Source organism: Pithys albifrons, chromosome 2, assembly GCF_047495875.1.
Source record: "Pithys albifrons albifrons isolate INPA30051 chromosome 2, PitAlb_v1, whole genome shotgun sequence".
NCBI lineage: Eukaryota > Metazoa > Chordata > Aves > Passeriformes > Thamnophilidae > Pithys > Pithys albifrons.
Genome location: NC_092459.1, coordinates 15,402,614 through 15,427,795, shown reverse-complemented (window position 1 = coordinate 15,427,795; position 25,182 = coordinate 15,402,614). Strand labels below are relative to the sequence as shown.

At 36.7% G+C, this 25,182-nt stretch overlaps 1 long non-coding RNA gene across 2 annotated transcripts in view; it reads left to right on the top strand.

Moving 5' to 3' along the window:
- Nucleotides 1–25,182, top strand: part of LOC139668652 (uncharacterized) — a 54,778-nt gene that overhangs the window by 26,020 nt on the left and 3,576 nt on the right. For both annotated transcript variants that reach the window (XR_011697102.1, XR_011697101.1), the window contains 4 exons: nt 9,984–10,168; nt 14,268–14,395; nt 17,566–17,707; nt 23,837–24,016. This is a non-coding gene — a long non-coding RNA (uncharacterized lncRNA). The remainder of the gene's footprint in view (nt 1–9,983; nt 10,169–14,267; nt 14,396–17,565; nt 17,708–23,836; nt 24,017–25,182) is intronic.

The window sequence follows — 25,182 nt, the reverse complement described above, 5'->3', positions numbered from 1 at the left end:
CCAGGAAAGTGGCATTATCAGTCTCACAGTAATGTGAATGAGATTACAAGTGATAATGTCAACCAGAAATGTTGAGGTACCCAATTTAATTGGGTGTAACTTGATTTTGAGAAAAACTACACTGGAATGAAAACATATGTCTAGACATTATAGCTAAAAGTATTTTTTTTAAATTTTTTTAAAATCTTTTAAATTGTTTCAGAATAGATTAAACATACAATAATTATAGTGTTTATGTGAAATACGGATTTGACACTCTGTGATATTTATAACCATGTTTAGTTCTTAATGTTCTGGCTGATAGAAATGTATTGATGATATAGCACTGTCATATGAATTCTGACAAAATATTGTTATATTAGATTTTTTTTATTAGTTTAAAAATTGGCAATAATAGCAAGACTTCTGAAAAATTCTAATTTTCAGAGAAATTCTGAAGCTCTATTACTTTGAAATCCAAAACTCCAGCTGATAGTAGAAGTGAGAGAACATGAAGAAAAATTTTGATTAGAGGGAAAAAAATATCATCAAAATGCTTCAAGGGGAAAATTGTTTCTTGTTATCTTGATCAGTATGAGAGACTAGTGTAGAGCTATGCATGATTCACTTTGGCAAGAGTTTTTAGAGCTTACATAAAAAGTAACATACACTTCCTATCCTGGCTCATCCACAGTGACCAGTAATGATGAATTCAAGTGTGGGCATAAAATTTGTTTCAATCCATCATTCACAAAGAAAGCTTTTTTATATATGACTTGATATTCATGCCAGAAAAATGCACAACTTTTTTTTTTTTATGCTCTAGGATGCTGAGACAAGTGCAAAGAGCAGTAAAAGTTGTGATATTTTCAAAGGAGACCTCCAATATGGAAAAGTTACAATTTTTTCTTTCCAGAAAAAAAATATTAAACAAGAACGCCTTAAAATTCTACCCAGACAAATAAGAAAAAATGTAATTTGTACTTGAAATTGAATTACACTAATTTTCTGTAACTGCAAAAAAACTTATAAATGAAACAATTTTTGTTAAATGCAACAAAACCAAAATTGTATATTTAACTAGAATTACTTGTGACAATCCCATAACATAGCAAATGCTACTATTCTTTCGCTGTCCTTCCAGTAAACTGCTACCCATGCACATTCAGACAACAGACATATAAATCAATTGAAGCAGTTCTGATAAGAAAGGACTGGGAAGGAAAATATACATACATACATACATATATATTTATGTATACATATATGCACACTATAGACTCTCCTTTGCATGAAAGATTTTGAAGAATTTCTTGCAGAAAAACAGCAGTAAACACCAAAAGTCTCAGTCCATCCTCGTGGATGAGTTTTACTCTCAAGTGTTAAATACCCTAAGTGAAAAAAAGCAGAACAAGGACAATAATGTCATAAACCCTAAATTAATTGAGAACTGCTATTAGCAGTGTTTGTCCCCCCCATTCCCAGAAGAGAGAATATTTTTAATCCCTTTTAAGGATGAACTCATGCAGATCTAATGATGCTGATTCACAGACACACTGAGCTAATGTACTTCAGATAAGAAGGACATTGCATCATTTCAGCAGATCTCACAATGTAAATATTAAAGGGAAATTCACCATGGCATCAGCTTTACTGTAATCAAAGACTCCAAGGTATGATTACAGCTAAGCAGGTCATACAGTGAGATAGACTCATTGAGGCAGTAAGGTTGTCCTGATCTAAAGAACATAAGGCAGGAGACACAAGCCAATTCTTTTATTGTATAATAGCACATAATGTTATATCATGTCTTTTAAAAAATCAATTTAAGTTATGTTCCAGCCAACTGCTTCTGGTTATGGGGGAAAAAAAACTAATGTGAAGACTGTACATATTTATATCAAAATTAAACACTGTGAAAAGAGGCTGTAAAATGAGATTTTTCCTCACATGATAGGATAAGTATCAAATAACTGAAGTGTGCAAACAAAGTGCATTGTTTTAAGACCTCTGTCTTTTTATATGCTGTGTTTCATATTTGGAAGGAAACAAGAAATCCCATAGTTCTGATGCTTATTTTTAAAAGATGAACTCAGGAAGACAATATGACATCTAAGCATGTGCCTCTTTCTTGGGGAGAGCAAAGATAGCTCCTGTAGGTATTGTCTCCTTATCTTTTTATAGAGTCCTAACCTGGACCTGCCACAAGCTGCTTCCACCAAGGCCTATGGTTCCTCCACTCTCCCAGGGGATAACGGAGTGTGAAATAGATTTTCATTTATGTAGGGTACAGAGTTGTTGTGAGTTGTTGTTGTGAGTTGTTGTGAGTTGTTGTGAAATACAACTCGTACTCCACCTGTAAGTTAGGAAAAGCAACTTAATATAGTAAGATCTGGTTCATCCCTTCCTCCCTGTAAGCACTCCTCTAGGCCAGTCTTACAGACACTGTAAGCTACTGCTGTTAATGACAGGACTACATATTCACCACCCAGGCAGAGGGACCACTGGTGAGCAAAGGCACAGGCAACTCATATGCAAGAAAGTTTAGAATGATATTTCTCAAACAACACTCTTTTCCTTTATGAATTATTTTTAATCTCGTAAAAACATAAAATGTGATAATACTCGATGCTTCTTCACTTAGGGAAAATTCCATAAAACTTAAATGACTTGCTGCCTAGAGAAGTAAGATTATTGCTTAAGTGCTTTCTCTTTTTTTATTTTCTCCTTGACAAGTGCCTGTTTTCCCCTCAGAGATGAATGCTGAGTAAATCTTGAGGTATTACAGCCAGGATTTCATTACATATAATAGTCTTATTCTTGTTGAAAACTCCTAAAATTTCTGTGGGTTTTCAATGAGATGGCAGTGCACATGCTCATTACTACCTATTTGCATCTCATAGCCCATATGCTCAAAGTACTCAAGTACTTTAGTCCAGCAGCAAGTCAGAGACATTTTCAGCAGTGTTGGGCTTACTTTGTAGGTTTATACAACACCAAGTTGCATTTCATAAGGGTGGTCCCATGGTGTAAAGGAGAGCACTCTGGACTCTGAATCCCAAGGACATGAGTTTGAGTCTCTGTGGGGACCGTCCCCTGGCAGTTCAATGCCTCCCTGCCATCTGATCCTGTCAGATCTCGGATGCTCTGCGTTAGTACCGGCTGCCGTAGACAGTCCCGAGGACTCCACTGTCACTGTCCCAGCTCGCTCGCCCATGGCAAATGGACCTTAGGACTGAAACAGTGGGACCAGTTCTGCACATGCTGTGCCTCACCTAAAAAATTCCACTGTACAGGCTGGAAGGGCACACCCACGTGGGGAGAGCTCTTCCCACATCTTCATTCATAAAGTCTGGCCATACATACATACATTTCATAGCCCTGTTGAGGGGACCATTAATTCCTCTGGATGATCATGTCCTCAAAACCAGCATGCCCAAAGGCTTTCAACAGGATATTGATGTAGATTCCAATCTGTTCAAGTATTTCTAACAATATTTGGGGCTGCTCTGAACAGACTTTCTACACAGTATTTGTATAGAGTAAAATCTGAATCCAGTTTTCTTAAGTAGTGAGTTTCACTGCAGTGAGTCCTATATAACCAATCCCATCATTTTTGCTGGGTCAGCCCTTGCACTACTTTGTATGTCATGTGTGAAGTCTGCTGTCTCCTTTCTTTCTTGTTTTTTGTGAGTGGTTACATCTTGTATTTCATCTTCAGTAAGTATCCCACATACTTCATAGTGCTCCCAACATACTGGAGTTTTGTCTATTCCCTCTTTTGGCAATCAAGAGCCCTTCCTAGGTTAGGAGCTTTGTTTTGTGGTGTAAGTAGCTGGAACACTAGAACAATTGATTCCTTACACTCTTATTCTCCCATCACCCAAAACAATAGAATTGCCCATCACCCAACTCTTCAGGGTGACTCCTGCCTCAGTAAAAAGCTCAGCAACTTTCTGATTACTGCAACACCAGGATTTCCTCCTTCTTGCTACAAAGGCTCATTTCTACTATTAGTTCTGTAACTAGGCAAATGAGTTCTTTCTTTTTCCCTGTTCCTAAATGAACTCCATACCTATGGAAAAAAGAGATACTTAATATGTTTATATCGGAGAGAAATTTCCATTTATTTTACTCTGAAAATGAAAAATCAACTCTCACAGATATTCCTCCAAACATTTTTGTTTTATTTCCCCCCAAAAAGCTCTGTGTATCTGTTTTCAAACTTTATCTTCATGACAGTTGTCTATAAGAAGAAACTGACCTGCTTATTTAAGCTCTGCCATTGTATACAAAATGAAAGCTTTTATTGTATCACATTACATATATGGTGAGGTAGGAGTGGGAGTGTATAAAAGAAGTCCAGTATCTACGTTTGTTCATTCATTACATCACCGTATTTAGTTGCCTATTCACATGAAACAACAACGCTTTTGTATAAATCAGATGTTTAAAGTCTTGTCTACTGTGCAATGCTTATTCTACGGTCTATGTTATTTTAATTTTCTCAATACTTGCTTTACACTTTGCAGTGATATGAAAGCATCTTACCCTTTGACTTCACATCTGTTTGAGAGAGGGAAGAAAGGCTAAAAGTGTAGCATGAAAGGAAATGTGTACAGGCGTCACACACCAAGCACTGGTAGAAGGGACATGCTTAATGCCACACAGTTTTATTTGTTATTAGTGTGCCAAGGGGTCTCTTTTGTCCACACTGAACCTTAACAATGTCAATGTATTTATGTTAGTGGCTTATAGGGCAGAGAAACACACAGTGGTCTGCACTGGTGCCAAAAGTGGATAGACTCTCTGTCTGTGCCTAGTTGGAACTGATTGAAAGTTTCTCTTTTTTCCTTTGGAAGAAAGTTTATTTAAGAATAAAAGTCTTGACAATAATTGAAATAGGTGTTTCCTATCAAATTACTGTAAAACATGAGGTGAATTGCTAAAAGACAAATCACAGTGAAATAATTGCTTGTCTAATTTTCCAAATGTTAAATGAGGAACTTAAAGTAAAAAGTACAGTTTCTTACACAGCTCTCCTGCCTTCTCTGTATCTTTCATTGTAAAGTATTTGCCTTAGACTGTCCCCAGGCCTATCTTGCCTGCCTTACTTTTACAAATTTTGAAGGAAAAGTATAACACCACCTCAGAGAGTGCTGTAGAGCCCAGGAGGTTAATCTGGCAGAGACTGTCCTCAGGGACAGGTCTTCCAGTTTTTAAAGCTATTTCCAGATCAAGTGATCATCCCAAGCCACCTCTTTTCTGCAACATTACTCCAGAATTTCAGCTACTCCAATTAATGTCATTAAATCTGCAGCAGCTTTGTCTGGATTTACTGACAGTTCAGGGAGCATTCTAATATCAGAGTTGCCTCACATATTTAGTATCAGAAAACTGTTCCACAGATTTACTACCAAAGAATCACTTTTGGCTTTTTACTTTTTACAAAGAGCAGCCTTTTGCCTCTGCAGGTTGTCTGCTAAGCTGCAAACAGTCTAGCACTCATCTGGCATCTTTTCTCTGATAATCAGTTTTGGCCTGCTGGATCAGAAGCTGAGTGGGTGTAAATTGGTGGCAGTGGCTGGAGCTGAGCCAGCAGCATTAGGCAGAACGCTCGTGGAGCCAGAGGCGTTCACCCATGGCACAAGCTCAGAGCTCAGGGTGGAGTATACCATGGAACAACTTCCCCCTCTTTATGTTTTACCCTGTCCATTTGCTTTTGTTGGAGAATCTTACTGTGTATGTAACTACATAGATGCATTTGTGCCTTAAGCACAAAGAATGATTTAAAAGAAGAACAAAACTCCTAAATATTTATTAAAAAAATGCAAGTTTCAATATTCACATAGGAAGAAAAGTGTCCAAAAGAACATTCATATATATTAGTGAGATGTGCATACACATACATATCTGTGCACAAGATTCCTAAACTGGTAAACATCTATGCACAATTTCATGTGTCTCAATATGCCAAACCAACATATAAACTAACAGTGAATAAATATGATGCATAGAACTTCACATACATATAAAAGGATTCTGTTAAGATTTAAAAAAAAAAATGGTTCATTTTTCTGTTGCTGCTGAGATGAGAGAAGCACCAGGGCCAAGGAGCAGATGCTGCTGTGTCAGGGACTGACAGCCCTGAGGTTTGCTGAAACAGGGTCCTGGCCCATGGACAGGGTGAGGGGATTCTGGGGTGAGTTGCATTTCTTGGTATCTTCACGAACCTGAGCGTATGAAGTTTTGAACAAATATCCCAGCAAAAGACAATAGGAGAGACTTTTAGATGTAGTTTGAATGATACCAGTAAATACTTAGCTTTGAAATGACCCTTTGAAAGGCAAAGTGAGGGTGGGCTTTTCAAGTGACCCCTCTAAACTTCTTGTAGACATGCATGGATGAAAGAAAACAGTTTTAATTATATTTTTGGGGTAGTCTTGCTGTCGGAGTAACCATAAACTCTGAAGTTTCTCATCAGCTGAGCTCTGTTAGAAATGAAATATCTCAGTGTGACAGCAAAAAGATTTCATGAGCCTAGCTGTCAGATCCTGGATGTGAAAAAGCTGGTACAGTGGATTATAAAAGTGTTCTCACTAGACAGACATTCAGTTCTTATTATTAAGTGCATTTCACAAGAAAGAGAAACATATCATCTGGCTGCACTGGTTGTGACTAAGTGGGTGAATTAAAGCAAAACAGGAGGGCTTACATACTCACAAAGAGGTAGTGACTTTAAGTAAACCTGCAATTACTGGTACACTCTCACACCCCCTCAGAAATGGAAACAACATTTTGCTCAAACCCTGAAATTCCAAGACTACCTGTATCTTGCATTACCCTACACAGCTCTCCTCTTGCTCCAAAATTATTAAAATGTAGCTTTCAGTCCATATTTCTTAAAAAAGCCTGCAAAGTTTAAGAATTTTATGTTGGTTTTTGAGTCCCTAAAATGCTATCAATTTGGCTGTCATTGCACTGAAGTGGGCAGGTGATAGATGAGATGTGTACCCTTTCTTTTGCTTCCTTATGCTGAGTGAAGACCTAAAGCCAAGATCAGACAATACAGTGGCAAACTGCAGCCACCATCCACATCCCAGAGAGATCCCAGCCTGCAGCCATGTGGCTGCTAGTGGACCATACGACAGCACCACTTAAATGGTTGCAAAATTTTTCCTGATGTACATTTATATTGGCTTTCTTACCCCTACAAGAAAGTGCATGAATAACATGAGGAAAAAAAATAGTAAACTAAAATTTGTAGTTCTGTTTCCTTTTTGGAAGTTACAAGAGAAAAATTGCTTAGTCTGCAACCCACAAAATGGTCATTTTAAAGTTGTTTTATGAAGGAAATAGTTAATCCTTGATTATTGGGGGTGATGGAAGGATGTATGATCCTTTAATTAAAAAGGTCAAGAGACAGTATTTTAAATCTATGGGGTTAAACTTTCCAAGGAAATGCTTATAGCTTGTTTCCAGCTGCAGAGTTTTTAACAATGTCTGCCACAAGTTTGTGCAAATCCAAAGCAACAATAGCTCAGAAGTGTTTTCTTCAGCTTCTCCTTCTAATGACAATGTTATGTTTCAGAAACTTTACTTTTTGATATTCAGATTCTTCTCTGGGAGCATAAATTATTAAAGGAAAGAAATGACTCCTGATAATAATTTTACTGAGATCAACAGAAGTATTTCCTAAAAAAAAATTCTACTTAGTCTAAGTAAAAGTTGGTAAAATAGGCTCTAAATTTAGTTCTTTCCTTGCTGATAATATTTGGAACAGTATTGCACACACTTCTTTATTTCTTGAGGTGTACAATTGAGTCATAAATCAAGTGCTGGGCCCAAGTATTTATTCTTAGCCTAATGTAATTTTCTTTACCATACTGTTACATTGCTTTTGAAGTTAGCCTGCTCTATTAAAAATCATTTTTTAAAAAAACACATAATGAAAATATTCCAAAAATCTTCTTTCTTGTGGAATATTTCTAAACAGAAAGAAGCACTTGCTTCCCCATGTCCATGTTAGTATATTTTCATTTCTTATTTTTTGCCTTTGGATTTTAATTTAAAGCATATACCAGTATTTTTGTTGGCTTGCTCTGATAGACCAAACTGTAACATCCTTTTCCAAAATGCCCACACAATAAAATCTACTCAGCCATAAAAGATTTAATTTAAGTAAAATAAAGCTGATATTAACATCAGATTTAAGGGTTTGGCTTAAACATATAAACACATGGAAATTTCAGGCACTGTAAATTAAAGATTAAAAAAGTTAATTCATTGTTTCATTGAGAAAGATTATAGTGATATCCTTCTATTTACTTATTCCATCAATTCCTATCTCTGAATTTTCTCCCCTACTCTCAGTCAAGCAGTCACTGTGCTGTCAAAGACAATTTTGTGTGAATGAACAATTTTTGTGAAACTCTGGTTGTATTTATTAATAGAAAAAAGTATTTTAATTCAAGTAATTCTAAAAGTCTTCTGATAAACTTTAGTAACCAAACAGTGATTGAAATCTGCCACTGTCAAGATTGGGGTGTGCTTTAAAGACAAATTTGCTGCCATGACAGTAATAAATAATAAATTATAAACCCCCAAGGGAGGGCATGATCAACTTTCTTGGCATCTCTGGCTGGAAGAGGGCTTGAAGAATCAGCCTTCCAAGAGGGTGCAGTCTCTCATGCCTAGGCTCTCCTGGGATGTTTCAGTTCACAAATCATTTGTGTATAGACTACAAGGCTCCCAGGGAGCCACTGCAATCTCATGGGTCAACACAGAGCAGCGGGGGCTCTTTTTGAAGGAGAAAGCTGCACAGAAGACGAGAGACTGTTTTTACTTAGATAGATAGATAGATAGATAGATAGATAGATAGATAGATAGATAGATAGATAGATAGATATTCCTCAAGGCTCCTGGATAACCTGTATAATGATTTGTTTTACAAGCTTGCTGAAATATTCACTTCCTGCACATGCATTGAAAATTAAATTTCATAACATATGCATGCAATATGCTTTATACACCAAAACAAAAACACAGGCAGTTTGTCAGAAAGAAAAGTAGTATTAATGAAGCAGTTAGATCTAAAATAAAGTATTTCTTTGAAATGGTATTGTCATACCAGGTTTTATTCTGGGAGAACATTGCACACTTTGAAATCACAGGTCTGATGAATCTGTAATAGCAAGGCTGACAGACACATAGCACCCCCTGTGCAGAAACCATGGTGATGGTCACCTTATACATATAAATAAGTAAATAAACTATATTACAGTAGCAATATCTAGATTTCAAAAATATTAGGGTGACATGGAATAAATGGCTAATCAAGATTTTGTAAAAGCAAGGATTTTTTAATAGGTATGTCTTTATGAGGAATCAGAGGCTTTAAAGATTTAAGGCTTTTCAAGGGATGGAGAACTAAGTGGAGAAAAATAATGCTCTTATGGCTATAATAATAAAAAATAAGAAGAACAAATGAGCAATGGTATGTTGCTCAGCTTCCTTTTGCTGAGAAACATAATACTCAGATGCTTACACTAAACAGTTTTAAGCTTTATAAATTTGTATTATGGCCCAATTTTTCTAAAATATTTGCATTTTTACTACTATTCCATTAAAATAAAAAAATGTTAATGAATTTCCAGCAGTTTCTATAGGTTTGTGTCAGAATAAGGAGGGAACTTTGAGTAATAAGACAGAAAACATTTCTGGCGGGTAAGAAATTTATAACAATTGTTCATTTTTTATATGTATTTGGTTTGATTTTCTGGCATTGAACCTTCTTCATCCGTGACCTCAGTGAAGTTCTTCTGCCTCAAGATACAGACAGAATACAGTATGGCAACTTGAAATCTGGGTGTCTTTACCGATGCCTGAACTGTGCATGAGTACCACATCACACCATGATTTCAAGAAAGTGGAGGAGATGTAAAGGGGATTAAATTCCCAGGAATGATTCCCCAAAGTAATTTTGCCTGTCTTTTTCTGTGCAGACCAGGCAGAAGAGTGGTTGGAGGACACCCGAGCACCTCATTTCAGCCTGCTCCCCCGGCCCTGCCTCCCTCTGAGCCCTGCTGACCCAGAATGAAAGCAGGGTGCCACACCACGTAAATTCGGTCAGATTGCCAGTGCACCCGTCCGCATTCTCAGTCTCCATGCCATGCTCCATGACAACAAGGTGAGACAGCAGAGGTTACCCGAACAGCTGCTTCCTAAGCCAGAAATTCCAGGCATTGAAAACCATCTGTCTATACATTCACAAATGTATATAAGGGCAATCTATCAGGCTGCGGCACTGCAGCTGCCACTCCATCAGGCCTGCTTCCTTTCTCCAGGCTGAACAATAAGAGCTAGTTCTTCACTTTGTGTCACACAGAATGGCTGATTTGATTAAGTCCCCAACTCTCATTATGCTAGGTAGGGGTGTAGAATTTCAATGATAATCCATAATGCATGACCAGTTTGTCGCCATGGTAACATAAATTCAAGGTTACTAGCTCAGACGCATAATTGGGTGTGCATTGAGTGCTGAAGAAGGGCTGTTAAAATTCTTGTCATAGAAGAGTAGCATCCATCATACTGTCTGAAATTGCGAAGTACTCATAATCAGAAAGAAAAATCCTCGGAGAAAAATGTTAATAAAATAATGATTACGTCTAATATAATTGTTTAAGTTTAAAAAAACAATGTGGTTAAAGTATTTTAGTTAATAAGAATGGAAAAGGCAATTCATTAACTGCAGAAGACTTCAGCTGAACATTCCCCACCCCCCAATATTTGCATTGTAAGATGAACCCAAAGCAGTTCAGCTCTGAATCTGACTGATTAGCTCAGAATCTAATCCATATGATGAAAAGATGACGCTTCGCACGCAGACGGCACAGTCTTATAGGCATCGTTTGTCCAGTTTGATCTTTTGTGGGTAAACATCTTCAAAATCAGCTGCACTAAGGATAAGAGGACTTTTGCATGCTGATTTTTTAAATTTTTTAGATGTTGCCCTGAATTATTGCAGTATGCAGCAGCCATTTTTACTATCCAAGATGAAATAGGTAAGGTCAAATTGAACAGATGGAGACAAGACATTTAAAATCAGAGAAAAACTCTAGCATGTATGTAGTAGGTAGTGATCTTACTCCAGCAGATGGATGGAATAGTTGACCTAGAAAGGCTTCTCTGCTTTTTTTTTTCTTCCCCTCTCTGCCCCCCCTGCCCCCGTCTCATTTCTATGCATTTGTGACTGCAACATACCTGAAACCTGGCATTCAGTATATTATTTTAGTGTGGGGAGGGGATTGTTTTTTCCTTTTTAAAAAAATATTCTGGTGTACATCTCTTCTGTATTTCTATAATATTAGCAAGATAGATGTGATCTTTGCATTACTTATTCCCAAAAAAGCCTTGTTTTGATGACCATCTTTTCTTGCAAGGAAGAATAGGTAAATCAGATTTTACATGAGCACTTCCAATATGTCAGGGGCTTAAACCTAGCATGTCACTACAGGAAGAAAGATCATTACTAAATGAACATTTTCCTCAGCTCCAACTCCATTTTCCTTGATATTGTCTGACTTGTATGTATGTATTTTACAGCCTTGGCAAATTCTAGCTGAGATACTTCAACATATGGTTTTATTTATTAGGATTTCTACTTGAATCTGACATTATTTCAATGTATGTTTCTGTAACAATTTTGGAAGAGTTTCTTCAAAGGAATGAAACTCTATCCATGCCTTTTGAGTCAAATCTGTCCCTTGTTTCTAGGACTGAGTTTTATCTAATTCTTTTGGAGATGTTTATGAATTATTGTATGTACTGCTTAAAAATAACAATAGAAAATTCCCATTACATGGGAGTGGAAAGGCTCAGTAAGGAAAATGTTATTCCAGCATGAATTTTTTGCAAAAATTAAATTAGTCTATTTGGACTTTCCAGATATCAGATTGCACTGTTTTCAAATCTACTCTGCATTTACATTTTGCAAACAGATATTGTAGGGAACTAAACATAAACATAATTCAAACAAAATTTAAATTATTGTGAAATCACATTTAAATTATAGTGAATTTAAAAAGAATTTTTGAAAGTGCCTTTGATGTTGCCTACTTTTTATCCTTTTGCATGTTTACTTATGAGAAGATTTGAGAACTGACAATTTTTGTTAACAAAAATGCATTATTTTTATAAGTGTAGAGCGTATGGGGACCAGCCTTTAATTTTTTTAAATTAATTTTTCCAGTGAACCATACAACTTCTTTTCTGAATAAATGAGTCTAAGTCATGCTCTTTTGTCACCATTTTAAAATTGTTCAGATCTACAACTAATTTCCATTACAGAAAAATGTGCTGGATCATAAGCCTATATGCACCTCATAGGCAGCAGGATTTTTCACATGATTGAGAAACTGCAAGATGAGATCCTTCAGTAATGGAGGCTGTGGTTATAGCATATGAATTCATTTTTCCTTGTGTGTAAGACCTGGTTTTGTTAGTAAAAACATATATTACTGTTCAATATCAAGAGAAGACTCTATGTTCAGTATTGTGTTTTATTTCAACACAACCTGGCTTAATATGAAGCTTGCAAATATCGCATCTGGAGGTGTATTCTCCTCTTGATGTGCACATGTAATTCCAATTAACATTAAGAATGTTAATGAGAATATGCCCCTCTAGGGGCTGGAGAGGGGGAGGTGAGGGAGCAGGTTTGTAGTTCTGATTTAAATAACAAGTGACTTTTGTGGAGAATACCAGCATGTGGTCTCATACACTTATATTGTGGAAATGCAGTGGCTCTGAATGAGAGCACAGGATTTAAACATTGATGTTCAGTGATGCTTAGCCAAGTGAACCCGTTGTTGGGGGCAAATATTAAATCCCAATGTGCCTTCTCCAGGAAAGAGTATTTGTAAAAATGCTTAGTTCTGTATTTGTCCACAGGCATAAAAGATTCCATTGCAAGACAGTGGGCTGTGATTTTGTGATTTTATTTTTTTAAAGACTAGCTTAGTTTGAAGGAGTGAACCATTTAATTGCTTGTTGTTTCTCAAATATGCAGAACATATAGAAGAGTATTCAAAGCCTTAAGCAGTAATGTGCTCCTGTGCTTTGATAATTTTACGTGATGTTCTTTTAGTGTTTCAAGAAAGAAGTACATTTAATATCAGATTCCAAAACAACAATATCCATCAAAAATTACTATTAAATCCTTGTCCTTTCTTTCAAATCATGATGTCACTGGTGATATTTTGAGGAATCCTGTGTAAGCAAAGAGTAAGAATAAATATAGCACTTCCATTTTTGAAAGTGGAAGGTCATAGATTAGTTTTAAGGCAAGAAAGCATGCAATATAGATCTTATAATTGCAATCAAATGTGCTTAATAGATTAATTGGAATTACCATTTCATTTTGATAGATGAAAACAGAGCCAGTGCTTATGTGGAAAAAATATTTTCCTATATTTTTATTCACTAAAGAAAAAAACACCAGTGTAGCAAATAAGGATAACATTCAAAATGGCTATGAAATTAAAAAAGGGGGGGGAGGGGGGGGAAGGCAACATTCTTTACTAGTCTAAGGAATTATTTCTTTTTTATTTTTTTTCTGGTAATGGTTATTGCAAGACATAAAAATGACCAAGAAATAAAAAGACATATTATTATTTAATGTGCCATCAACTCTTTTGTTATTGGTGACAGAAAAAAATATGCCAAACAAAATAATTTATCTGTTTTGTCAATTCTTGCCGCATAAACTTTCTGCATGCCTTTTCAATTTACACGTGGAGAAATGCTGTTCATTTCATTGATCTGACACGTCACATTTCATTGTGTTGATTTCAACGCAAGTGCTGTTGCAGGATGGGCAACGTGCAGCCAGCAGGATACATTAAAAATGTAAAGTGAAAATGTGTGTTTTGTAGATGTCTTTTGCTGTGACATTTTTTAGGTCAAGCAATTGAAAAGATATTATTTGAACTTCTGTCTTGTACATTTTGTCTTTTGAGCTTGGTATTGTAAAATGCATATTTTTGTAAGTACACATTGGTATATTTGAATTATAAAATACCGTGTACCCTCATTCTTTTACTTGTTCTAGGCCTGATCATATAACCTTGCTTACACAGGTAATTGAAGGCTTTTAATGAGACTATTAGAGATAATAAGAAATGTCCCTATTTTTAGGGAGTATAATCTAAGGCTTAGATTTGTCCTTCCTCATCCTCCAATAATTCCTTATGAAATTTTGAGGGGTTTATGAAAAAATTCTTTTTCAGGAACTGCTGTCAATGTTCAGTCAGTCTCATCTCTCACTGTGAAAAAACTACATGTTTACAAGATAAGAACAGACAGAAATAGTAAGAAGGCATGATGGGAAGACCAGAACTATCACTAGCAGAAGTAGGTGAGTGAATCTGTTTAGGAAAAACAAGGCTAGAGCAATTTTTTAATCTAAGATTTTCACCACCCATTAATCTATTTCTTCAGGTTTGAAAAAGAGGAAAGTATTCAGCTGCAATACCTCTCATAGCAGCTGGGAAGAATCTTTGAAGAAAAAATCAGTCATTAAATCAGAATAGCAATGACAAAGGCAAATTAAACAGCTTAAAAGGACGTATGGCACATGGGCGATATGGCAACCAAAACACCAAGTCTAAGAGTTAATTAAATATTTGTCCACCCCATATTAAGAAGGCACATGCTTGAGCAGCAAGAACCAGGGAACAGGCTGCTCCCAGTTCTCATACTGAAAATCCAAAGAAATTTCATTACAGCCTATGGAGTCATTACAGAAAAGATCAGGATTATTCTGTCTGGTTCTATCAGTCACATTAATTTGATTTCTATAGATATAAAAATTATTGATATCATATCTTCATGGAAAAACAGAAACATTCCCAGAAAAACGTCACTTGTGAAAAAATTGTGTTTAAAATATCAAGCCAAATAACAAGTTTTCCTGTAAAATATGAGCAGTTCTTTCTTCCAGTGCCAATTTCTGATAATAAACACACACACATTAGTCTTTCACCACACTGCAGAAGTTAAAAAAAATTATCAAAATATTAAGGAAGTAAATATGGAAACATACAAAATAGCATACTAGAGCTTCCTTCCATTCAGAAACAAAACCTTGAAGACAACAGGTTTTTATTGAATCAGGTGCAGTCAGAATTTGGAAAACAAACAAACAAACAAGAGGAAGATGCTGTGGTACCTTTACAAATTACATGGCCCCTTGGACTGCATATAAGAAAACAGATCTATAAATCTGACGGTGCTTCTGCCATTGGCTTGCCTGTTGGGGTATTTCTTTTCTGGAACTATGGCATTATTTCACAATGCTTTCTAATGAAGAAGAAACTGCTGAATGAGAAAAGTGCCTGACAAGAATTAAATTCTCTGACCTGTGGTCTGCAGAAGGTCATGTTGGCTGGTCATAATCTATCAAAACAGGAAATGTAATGCACGTTCTTTAGGCATTTCAAGGATCAGTGGCAAAGTGATTTCCAAAAATTTACAGTGGTATCTTGTATGCTGAGAAATGATCACAACTTCTCATAATATTGAACTTGTCTTGAGATGACTGAAATGGGTCAGTAAGTTAAATACTACATTCACAGAAGCTCTGGGGAGGAAAAAATATTTCTGCTCTTAAGGGCAGCACTAGCATCCTATCTTTACTCTTGAATAGTCAGGGATAGAGGGAAGTATCTTCTTGTTTTGTTTAAAACTTTCCAGATTGTTTTCTAAGTTTAAAATCAGTGGTGCATTCATCAGGAGTACCAATTGTAATGCAATAGTCCTGTATTTGATCTTCTCTATGGTCCTTTGCTGCTGCTAGTGGTGATGTTCAGGGAAAGAAGGCTGAACCTAAAATAGGTTTCCTATCAAAACTGCTTTTCTATCAGTTCAACTGCTTCAGTTAAGAATGTGATTTATTTTTAACCATTATACATAGACCATTTGAACCTTTGGTTTAGGTAGAATCATACCATTATATGCATGATAATGCCAGTATAGCTTGTCCATTTCCCTCTCTGCACTGGAATCAAATATCCTGATACAATCCCTTTCTATCACTATAGCTGGGTTTGAAAAGGGGAAGATGGGATGTGACTTGCAGTTTTACGACTTTAAATGAACCTGAATATTTAAAGCTATACAAACTCTATGTTTAGACAGGGCTTCAGGCCTTGGGGATTATGAATATGAGCCATTGATTGTGTCTTTTGCACAAATTGTTCCAAGAACAAACCCCAGTCCTTGCCCAAACCTCTAATTAATGAAAACCAGCTAACCCTGATTATCATGTAGGGCACAGCAAGTGTTGAAGGGATTCTACTCAGATTTTAGCTTATGTGATTGAGCACCTATAACCTTGTTTTCCCCTTGCCGAGCTTAAGCAAAGGTGTTTCATCATAACGGGAAAAATTCCCAAGACAATTTTCACAAGTTTTACAGTCTTCTTTGAATCCATATGATCACAGCTAGCTTTAACAATGAGGAAAAAAAACAGGATCTGGTTTACTGTGAGTGCATTTCATTATCTTCTGACTGAAAATATTTTGCCCTGCCTCTACACAAATCAAATGCTGTTTTAAAAAGAACAAACAGGGAGATGTTAGTCTGAGGAGACAGATGCTTTAAAAGTTTTGCACATTGCAGAATGCAATTAAAATTAAATAAAAATAAGAACTACACAGCATTTAAATAACAATACATATCCCAAAGCACTTCACAAGTAGGTCAATATCATGATAAACATTTGATTGTTGTTTACTTTAGTGGAAATGGTTTAAGAATGAAAAACAGTTTAGTCCAGTCTCCCTCTCTTTGTGGTAGTTCCACAAAAATGACAGATTCTATAGAGCATCCTGGTGCTGAACACCCAGACAGGAAAAGCCTGACCAATCCTGAATTTCATTTCCAGCTGCACAGAAATACCATTGTTATTTTCAGTTTGGTTTATGTTATGGTTTAGATATTTTTTAATAATATAAAAATTGAGTCCCAAAATAAAATGCAGATTTAGTTATCAGCAGGCACCTTATTTTTATCATTAAGTCACTTGCAGTATTCATGTGCCCTTGAAGCTGTGAGATGTCAGGGTGAGATGGGTTGGGGTGGGTATGTGTGCTCTGCAAGACTGAAACATTAACATAAGAAATCATATAGGGAAAAGGAAACCAGTTTTTCATACCACCATCAGTATTCCTATCCTACCAAGAGCTTTCATTAGATGATATTTAATTCAGATAATTACTTTTCTAGCTAACATTATCCATAGGAAATCACAATTTCACTATGCCAAAAAGAAGCTAAATGGATAACTCGGTTGCACTCCATACCTTTCAACCGCTTTTTCAACCGATAATTTAAGGCAGAATATTCTCCCTAGTCTCCATAAAAACGTATGTTTCTTTGTGGATGAAATCTTTGTTTTTACTTGATTCTCCTGGAAATGGATAAAATTTTATCCTTGAACAAGCTGTTTAACAGCAAGTCTTTTGCTTTTATGCATTCCCTGGGTCTCAAATGGATTAAATTCATAAAACTCATCTCTCCCCTTAGAGTTACACACTATGAAGTTTGTTTCACTCATATTCCTCTGAAAAGAAAATCCCCTAGCTGGGACCAACTCTCCTTGCTCTGATGGAGGACCAGAACACTTCGGGGGTGTAAGCGTTCCACTCTGATGTGCAGATACTCTAAGGTATGGCAATACAGTGGGCACCACAGTCCCACCTCTCTACTTACCTTTTCCTCAGGTTTTGGGCTTCACAACCTCCACTTTGTCTATGTCCCTGGCTTTTTTTCCAGTTCAGCTGTAGCTGTCCTCCCCTCCAGCATTTCAGCTCTGAGGTTCTCAAGCATAGAATATAATTCCTAGGCTGTCTTAGAATATAAATGAAAACGATCTTTGTCTTTGGGAAGACTTGGCATTAGCACAATGTGTGGCTTCTCTGTCCCTTGTAAGCTCTCTGGGGCAGGAACCAAAACTGCTGCATTGCAGTTACCCAATGTGGAACTGTTGTCCATTGCAGAACCTCAAATTTCTATTAAAAAATAAGAACATATTAATTACATTGTTTATGTTTCTGTGGTTCTGTGACAAACCATATTCTTCAGTGTTAACTTTTTTCACTGACAAAACTGGAAGGAAAAAAAAAAGCTTGTGAGTAACAATCCCCAAAGCCTCTCTATGAAAATGGAAATGTTATTTGATATTACAAGTCAACAATGCTGCATTGTTGACAGAGCTCTCCCTGCCAAGCACCCACTTGTATTTATTATGTTTTTACAAATGCTGAACAAACCATGCAAGATCATATTGGGACTTAGAGCACAAGGTTATCATTAATAGGAGGGAATTAACAATGTGATAAGACATTACAAAACTGCTGAAATCAACTTGTGACCTGAGTGCACTCTGGGTTCAATTAGCACATTAAATTCTTCAGGTTCTTAATAGCCACATGCTACTAATAAAACCAAGAAATCATGTCTGAAGAAACAATTTGAGAAAGAGGTTTATTTGGCGGTAGGTTGTAGGGAAGTCATCACTGAAGCCTTCTACATATATTTGAAGAGCACAGGATAGCTCTGACTCAGGAAATAGCTCTCTCTCCTATATTTCTAATATTAAACATTACAAAAGTCTGGTCCAACAATTACTTTCTCACTCCAGAAATTGTATTAAAAACACACTCAGGATCTTTAGTGATATTTTAAACAACCATGATTTGGAGGTTTTTTTTCTCTTCTCAAGCATAGAATTGTTGAATTATTAAGGTTGGAAAAGACCTCTAAGATCATCAAGTCCAACTTTTGACCTAATAACAACCTGCCAACTAAACTAGTGCTAAGCAGTGCTTAGGACTCACTGAGTAATAGATTTCAACTAGAAAGGACTCCTGGAGACTCTGTAGCAGGGTTAGTTGAGGCAGGAGGCTTAGGACATATCCAGTCTCATTTTGAATGGCTTCAAGGATGGAGACATCACAATATCTCTGGGAAACCTGTTTTTGTGTTCAGAAATACTATAATCAAATAAAGAGATAAGTTTCAAAGAGAAATTCATACATCTCAAATACAGTTTCAGTTTGAATCACGAAGAGTAAAAGATAGCTAACAGGTCCTTCCTGAAGCAGAAATTCACTTAGCAACTCATTTACTCAAGCTAATCAGTCAATAGATTTGCAGAAATGATATGTTGATTTCCACCTTTTTTAATTTAGTAATTTCTGTTAGCTGCCAAAATTAATTAAATAAAGTGCAGCTCTGAGATCTTACATACTAATCAGAAATAGCAGGTGCTTTCGTTCAAAATGCTGCCAGAAGCCCCATTTCCATGGGCCCCCCATGGTCTGGGAAAGTGACTGTGCAACTTTTGCTTTCAGAGGAGACATATCTTGCTCAGGAAATAATCTAAGTGTTGTTGGGAAGCTGGGCAACATCAACAGAAAAGAGTGAAGAAGACCTGACCATCCCTTGGAATTTGCTTCAGACCCTGACAAGCACCTGGCATGTCAATGGGACCTTGACCCAGCAGATACCTACCTCTGCTCTATGGAGAAGCAGCAGCAGCAAACACCTCCCTGAGGTCCATCCTGCAAGGCAGGAGGCTGTGCCCTTCCTCCAAGGCCACCACAAACTCTGGGAATCCCCAAGCTTCTTGTCAATTAGAAAAAGCACAGGGATTCACAATGTTTGTGGATTAATTACCCCGTTTGTTTTCTGTAAGATTTTTTTCCAACTGAAGCTATTTAAATGAATTAATGGCAAATGACAATTGAGATAAGTTACTTCCAGTTGAAGTTTTAAATAATTTGCTGTTTCCTAAAAAAACACCCCAAAAAGCAATAAACCCCAACCAACTAAAAAAAATTATCCAAAACTAATCAATAAATGTCTGGCTCTAGATAAAATTTATAGTAACAAGTAGAGCTCATTGAGGTTATTTTAATCTTTCTATTTTCTTCCAAACACTTCAGGGATACTCTCAAAATCTTGAAAATAAAAGAGTAAGTTTGTTCAGAATGCTGAAATATGCAATTAACTTTAAAGTTGTCTGCATTAGCAACAATGTTTGGTCACCACATAATATTTATATTATCTCAAAACTTGTTATTTTGTTTTATTCAGGTTTTTTTTCATTTTTTCAGAATCTGCAGGTCTATCCGTGAAGCATGTAATTTAATAATAATCAGCAAAGATGAACTAGAGCTCTAATTTAAGGTTTGGCATGTGAGTCTTAAACTGGCAAGTTGTTGAGTTTATTCTCTTTGAATCGTGTCAGTATAATAAAAAAAATATTTTTTTACAACTTCTAGGGTTTTTTATATGTATTTTTTAAGGTGAAAATCTTTTTTTCTGAAGTGAATCCTCTAAAAATAAAAGTAATGGATGACTTGAGACTAAAAAATAAATAATAGGTGAAACAGTGTGAAAGAAATAAAGAGCTATCAAGACCAGTATTACTGGATGTTTAAAAATTACATGAAGCATCAAGGTAATACACCTGTGTATTCTTCACCCCCTGATAATTTTTTAAAGGTGTTTGATGTACAAACATCAGTTGTACAAGGACTTCCACTGCATTTGCCTCCAATAATTATCTTGCCTCATGACAAGATTTGTCTGGAAGGAAAATCAGAAATGTTGGCATTTCAGAAGTCCCTGTTCACAGCACTAAACCTGAAAGCTGATGCCTCCCTTAAGCTCTTCACATGCCTCACACAACAGAGCACTAATTACTGACCAAATTCTCTTTTCATCCTCAACCACCAAAACAATAAAGGGAGTAAGTTAAAACCCCATAAATGTTTTGCCAGACTTCCTACTGGTATCAAAGAAATATTTTTTTTACTGAAATATACTCCTTACACTTTTATTCTTGTACAGACAAGAGATCAATTTGTGTATCTAAAAGTGTTTCAAAGTGGTGACTATGTTTCACAGTATTTTTGAGATGCAGGTAAATACTATTTAGGTTTTTCAGAGCTTGTGAAAGCTGTTTTGGGTCGTGAGTCCACAACAGAGCCAGAAAAGGATTTTCAAACCACTGAATTCCATATTACCTCATTAAAAAGAAATATGAACCATTACATGTCAGCACTATTGCCTTGAATTTATTAAGGTCTAGCTGCTGAATCTTCCTATTTTTTTTTAAAATATATACTGTTTTAGCAAGTTTAACAGAACTTTTTCCTATCAGGTACCATATTGTGGTAGGCTGGAATTGATGAGACTAGCGATCATCTCTAGGTTCTTTTTGAGAAGTCCCGGTAATTTTTGAGACAAAAATATAAGTGTGCATCAGCACCGAAATGTAAAGACATCCGTGAATATACATAGAAATTTGACCTATATGGAAAGACAGTTTCACTGAATGTGATCGAGTAGGTGCGTCTGTGTGTTAGAGTGAAAAGCATGGCAAAGACGACAAGGGAGGATTCAGGCAAAACTTGAATAAGGCTAGCATATGATTGAAACAGAGAAGGGGAGAAAGAGTTTCTACATCAGAGGGAGAAAGGGACATACATCCTCCCAGGAGAACAGTATCCCATGCTCCTTCTTAGCAGAAAACACTAGGGCAGCAAAAAGGACACAGGATTTTGGCTGGAAGCAAAATAGGACCCTGAAAGATTTAAAGCGTGTAACTCTCCTCAGAGTCCATAATGAAGTTTTTCCCAAAAATTAAATTTTAAAATAATATTTAACATCAGTCTTTTCAACTGAAGTGTTTGAAACATTTAAATACATTAATTTTACAATCCAACTCCAATGAAAAACTTACTGGGAGTCAATTAGGTTTTGTTTAGTTTTTAAAAATGTCATTACTGCTGCATTCAAAATACTTTAAAAATATTAATTTTAACCACTATAACAAGTGATAAATAGCCTAATAAGAAGAGCTTTATTAAACGTGAAGTACACCCTCATAAGTCTAAACTGAGATTTATTTTTCTACAACTGAATTTCAAAATTGCATTTTTTTCACATTTATCCAGAGGAGTCTCAGATTGTGCTTAACACCAGAAGTAACTGTCACAGCTTTTTACTGTAGCTGGAGAAGACAAGAGGATTCTTTATATGTCTTTTTTTATTATATTGTCAATATATTAATATAAGTTATATGAACAAACCTAGAGATAAAGAGCTATTTATTATGTTATTATCCAAAGGTGAAAGCACAAATCTTAGGGAAAAAAAAAACCAGTAGGGATTGCAGTGGTCTAAGCAAGGCAGGCCTGATTATATGCAAACCTAGCAGTGCAGCCATGCAGGGATTCCCTTCTGTTTGCAGACACGGATTGAATGAGAAGTGGTGAGATAACAAGGGAATATGCAAGCTTAATGATATGCCTATTTTTTCTATCAGTAGCTAATCTGTAGCTCTGGTGATGATTCCTATTTCATCTCTGGAGAGATGCTATTCAGAAACATCAAAATGACGTACAATTGCATGCCTTGTGCTTCTGTAACTATAGGGCCAGATTGTCAGGGCTGTCAGCCCCAGAGGGAAGAAAGACCTCCCATTTCATTCTGCTCTTTTCACTGCCCTGGCCGATGCCTTCCAGCAAATGGCAAGAGGAGGTTGAACACAGTCTGCTCACCAGATATGCCCAAGGAAGAGGGGACGTCGGCAGGAGGAGCCAAGCTCTCCGACTGCAGTTCACTACCAGCTGCACACACAGCAACTGCCATGCGTGAAGGCAGTATTGCCGTGTGATGCAGTAATGGCTACTCAGTTCAGAAGAACAGAAAGAAAAGTTAAAACCAGCAAATTAGACCTTGCCTTATTTTCCAGTTTGTTCTTACAATAAAACATCATCGGCTTACAGGAATGCGAGAGCGCTTTCCACCCTCAATTACTATGAGTCAGATTAGTCAGATTATTGTTCTCTGTGGGCCTGCTGAAGTCAGTTCACAGTCTACTGTGCACAAGTGCTGTTCACAATTCAAACTGTGGCATCCGCTGATAATCACAACTTTATTGACATGGCTGCAATAAATTTAAATCAGCAACTTCAAGAACTAGTGTCAGTATAGCCTTATCTTCATCCCTACACTGTGACTGGCCCTGGATCTAGCTAGTGTAGATTGGGCTTGTACAAGTTTTCATGAGCAGCAACTGCATGTCTGGACTTGAGTGCAAACAGTCCAGTTGTCACATCAGGTACTCCATGTGCAGAAGCTCAGATCTCTGACTTAGATATGAGTCACTGGAATTGCCAAAACTTCCAGAAAACATACGTTTTAGGGAAAATTTAAAATCATTTAATTCTGATGTGGGACAAATTATATAGATGATACAACAAAGTCAGCAAATTTAAAATCCCTTCTTTCAAGAAGAAGATAGAAATTAACCCAGATCTGTGTATCTTGTGTGAGTTCCTGCTGGAAGCCATGGATTCTTCCTGATGATAAATAAAGGTTTGTGTCAAAGACACTTTAGAAATCAAGCCTGATGTCAGTTCCTTCTTTGTGAAAGTGCTCATAAACTTGGGCATGTTAATATTTTTTTCTAGATGTTACTCCTTTGGAGCAGGAACTATTCCCAGTTCTGAAGAGAGACACATCCCATATTCAAGTAACTTCCCTACATATGTGCACCTTGATGCAAGATGTCCTAAATTCATTCCAATACCCATTCATTGCATGACTCAGGGAACATAGTTACTGCCAGAGACAAAAGATTTGCACCTATGCATGCACATTTTGCACAGTCACTGCACAGGTAGGCAGAATGTTCTGAAAGACTTTAGTCACAAGGCTGAAACAGGCTATACCTTAATAATATATACAGAAAAATATTTATTCTTTCTTCTGTACACAGATAAGTACAAGAATCGCCACTAGACTTCCTGGGCTGAAGCTTGGTAACCTGCATGAAGACCTCATGCCTCCCTCTGAGACTGAGTATTGCTTGGGGGTGCAGTGGTCTGTGTCACTGCAGCCGGGCAAACAGAAAGTCCCTTAAAGCTCAGTGTTACATTAATCCTGCTGTGGGTGCCTGGTATGTGACTTTGATGTGATTTGTGCATGAAGCATAGATGTTATTTGTGTGTTAATAACTGTGTGTCTTTTTGCTTTTCTAATTTATTACCTGTGCTTTGTCCAGATATGAGCAGGTAAAGTGACCCGTGTTCTCCTCTGTAACACACATCACACATGGCATTGCCCAAGCACAGTGTGCAATCAATTTTTTTCCCTCCTGCATACAAACACAAACACAGACAACCTTAATCAAACTGACTGGTGAAGGAGCAGCCTCCCCTCCTCCCCAGCTGCCTGGCAGATGGCACAGCAGCAGCACAGCTTCACAGCTCCAGGACCAAAGTAACAGATGTTGGATTACTGCACACTTTCTAGAGCTTTAATCTGTGAAGAAATTCTAGATTTTACCTGGCTTCTGCTTTCCTCCTGTCATTCACAGAGAAGGCAGAAGCCTCAGGAAACAAGATTATTTAGTCCCTTAGTACAGCCTGAAGCCACAATGTCAGTAGGGATAACAACAGTATGGTTAATGGATGAAATACTAAGGGTGCAATCCTTCAGAATGAGAATTTTTGGTGGAAAATTGGGTTGAGAAAGATTTTTACAGCAAAAATATTTTAGTTTCTTAAAATGCTACCCTAAAAAAAATTACGGGGTGAGTTGGTCATATCTAATGTGCAAACCAAAAATGTGGAGGGCTGTTTGAAAGATAATAAGACAACTGTAGAAAAGGAAGCATGTTAAAACCAAAGGATCATCTCTCATTTTCCCTACAAGTAACTATCACTTTTGTAGCTGATTTGCTATTAGACTAAGCGGTTGTCGATGAAGAACATCTATTGACAAAGCCCAGATTCAGAATACGTTTCCATTGGACAGACACAGCAAAGCAGCACCTACATGCAAATCCACAGCTGAGGCTTGCTTAATTTTCTTCTCAACTCAGTTTATAATTATAGCAAGGACTAGACTGTCATGACTAGTGCAGTCACAGCATTATATTATCAATGGAATTTACATTATCAATGGACTTTAATTATCATTAGAGATCTTGATCTCATTTTATCTGAAGTAAATTCACAGTAACTTCAAGGAGTTTGAATAAAATATTCCAGCATTGCATTTTTGCAGATGTTCTCAAGGTTATGATTCAGCTTTAAACTAGAATGTTTTAACCTGGGACAG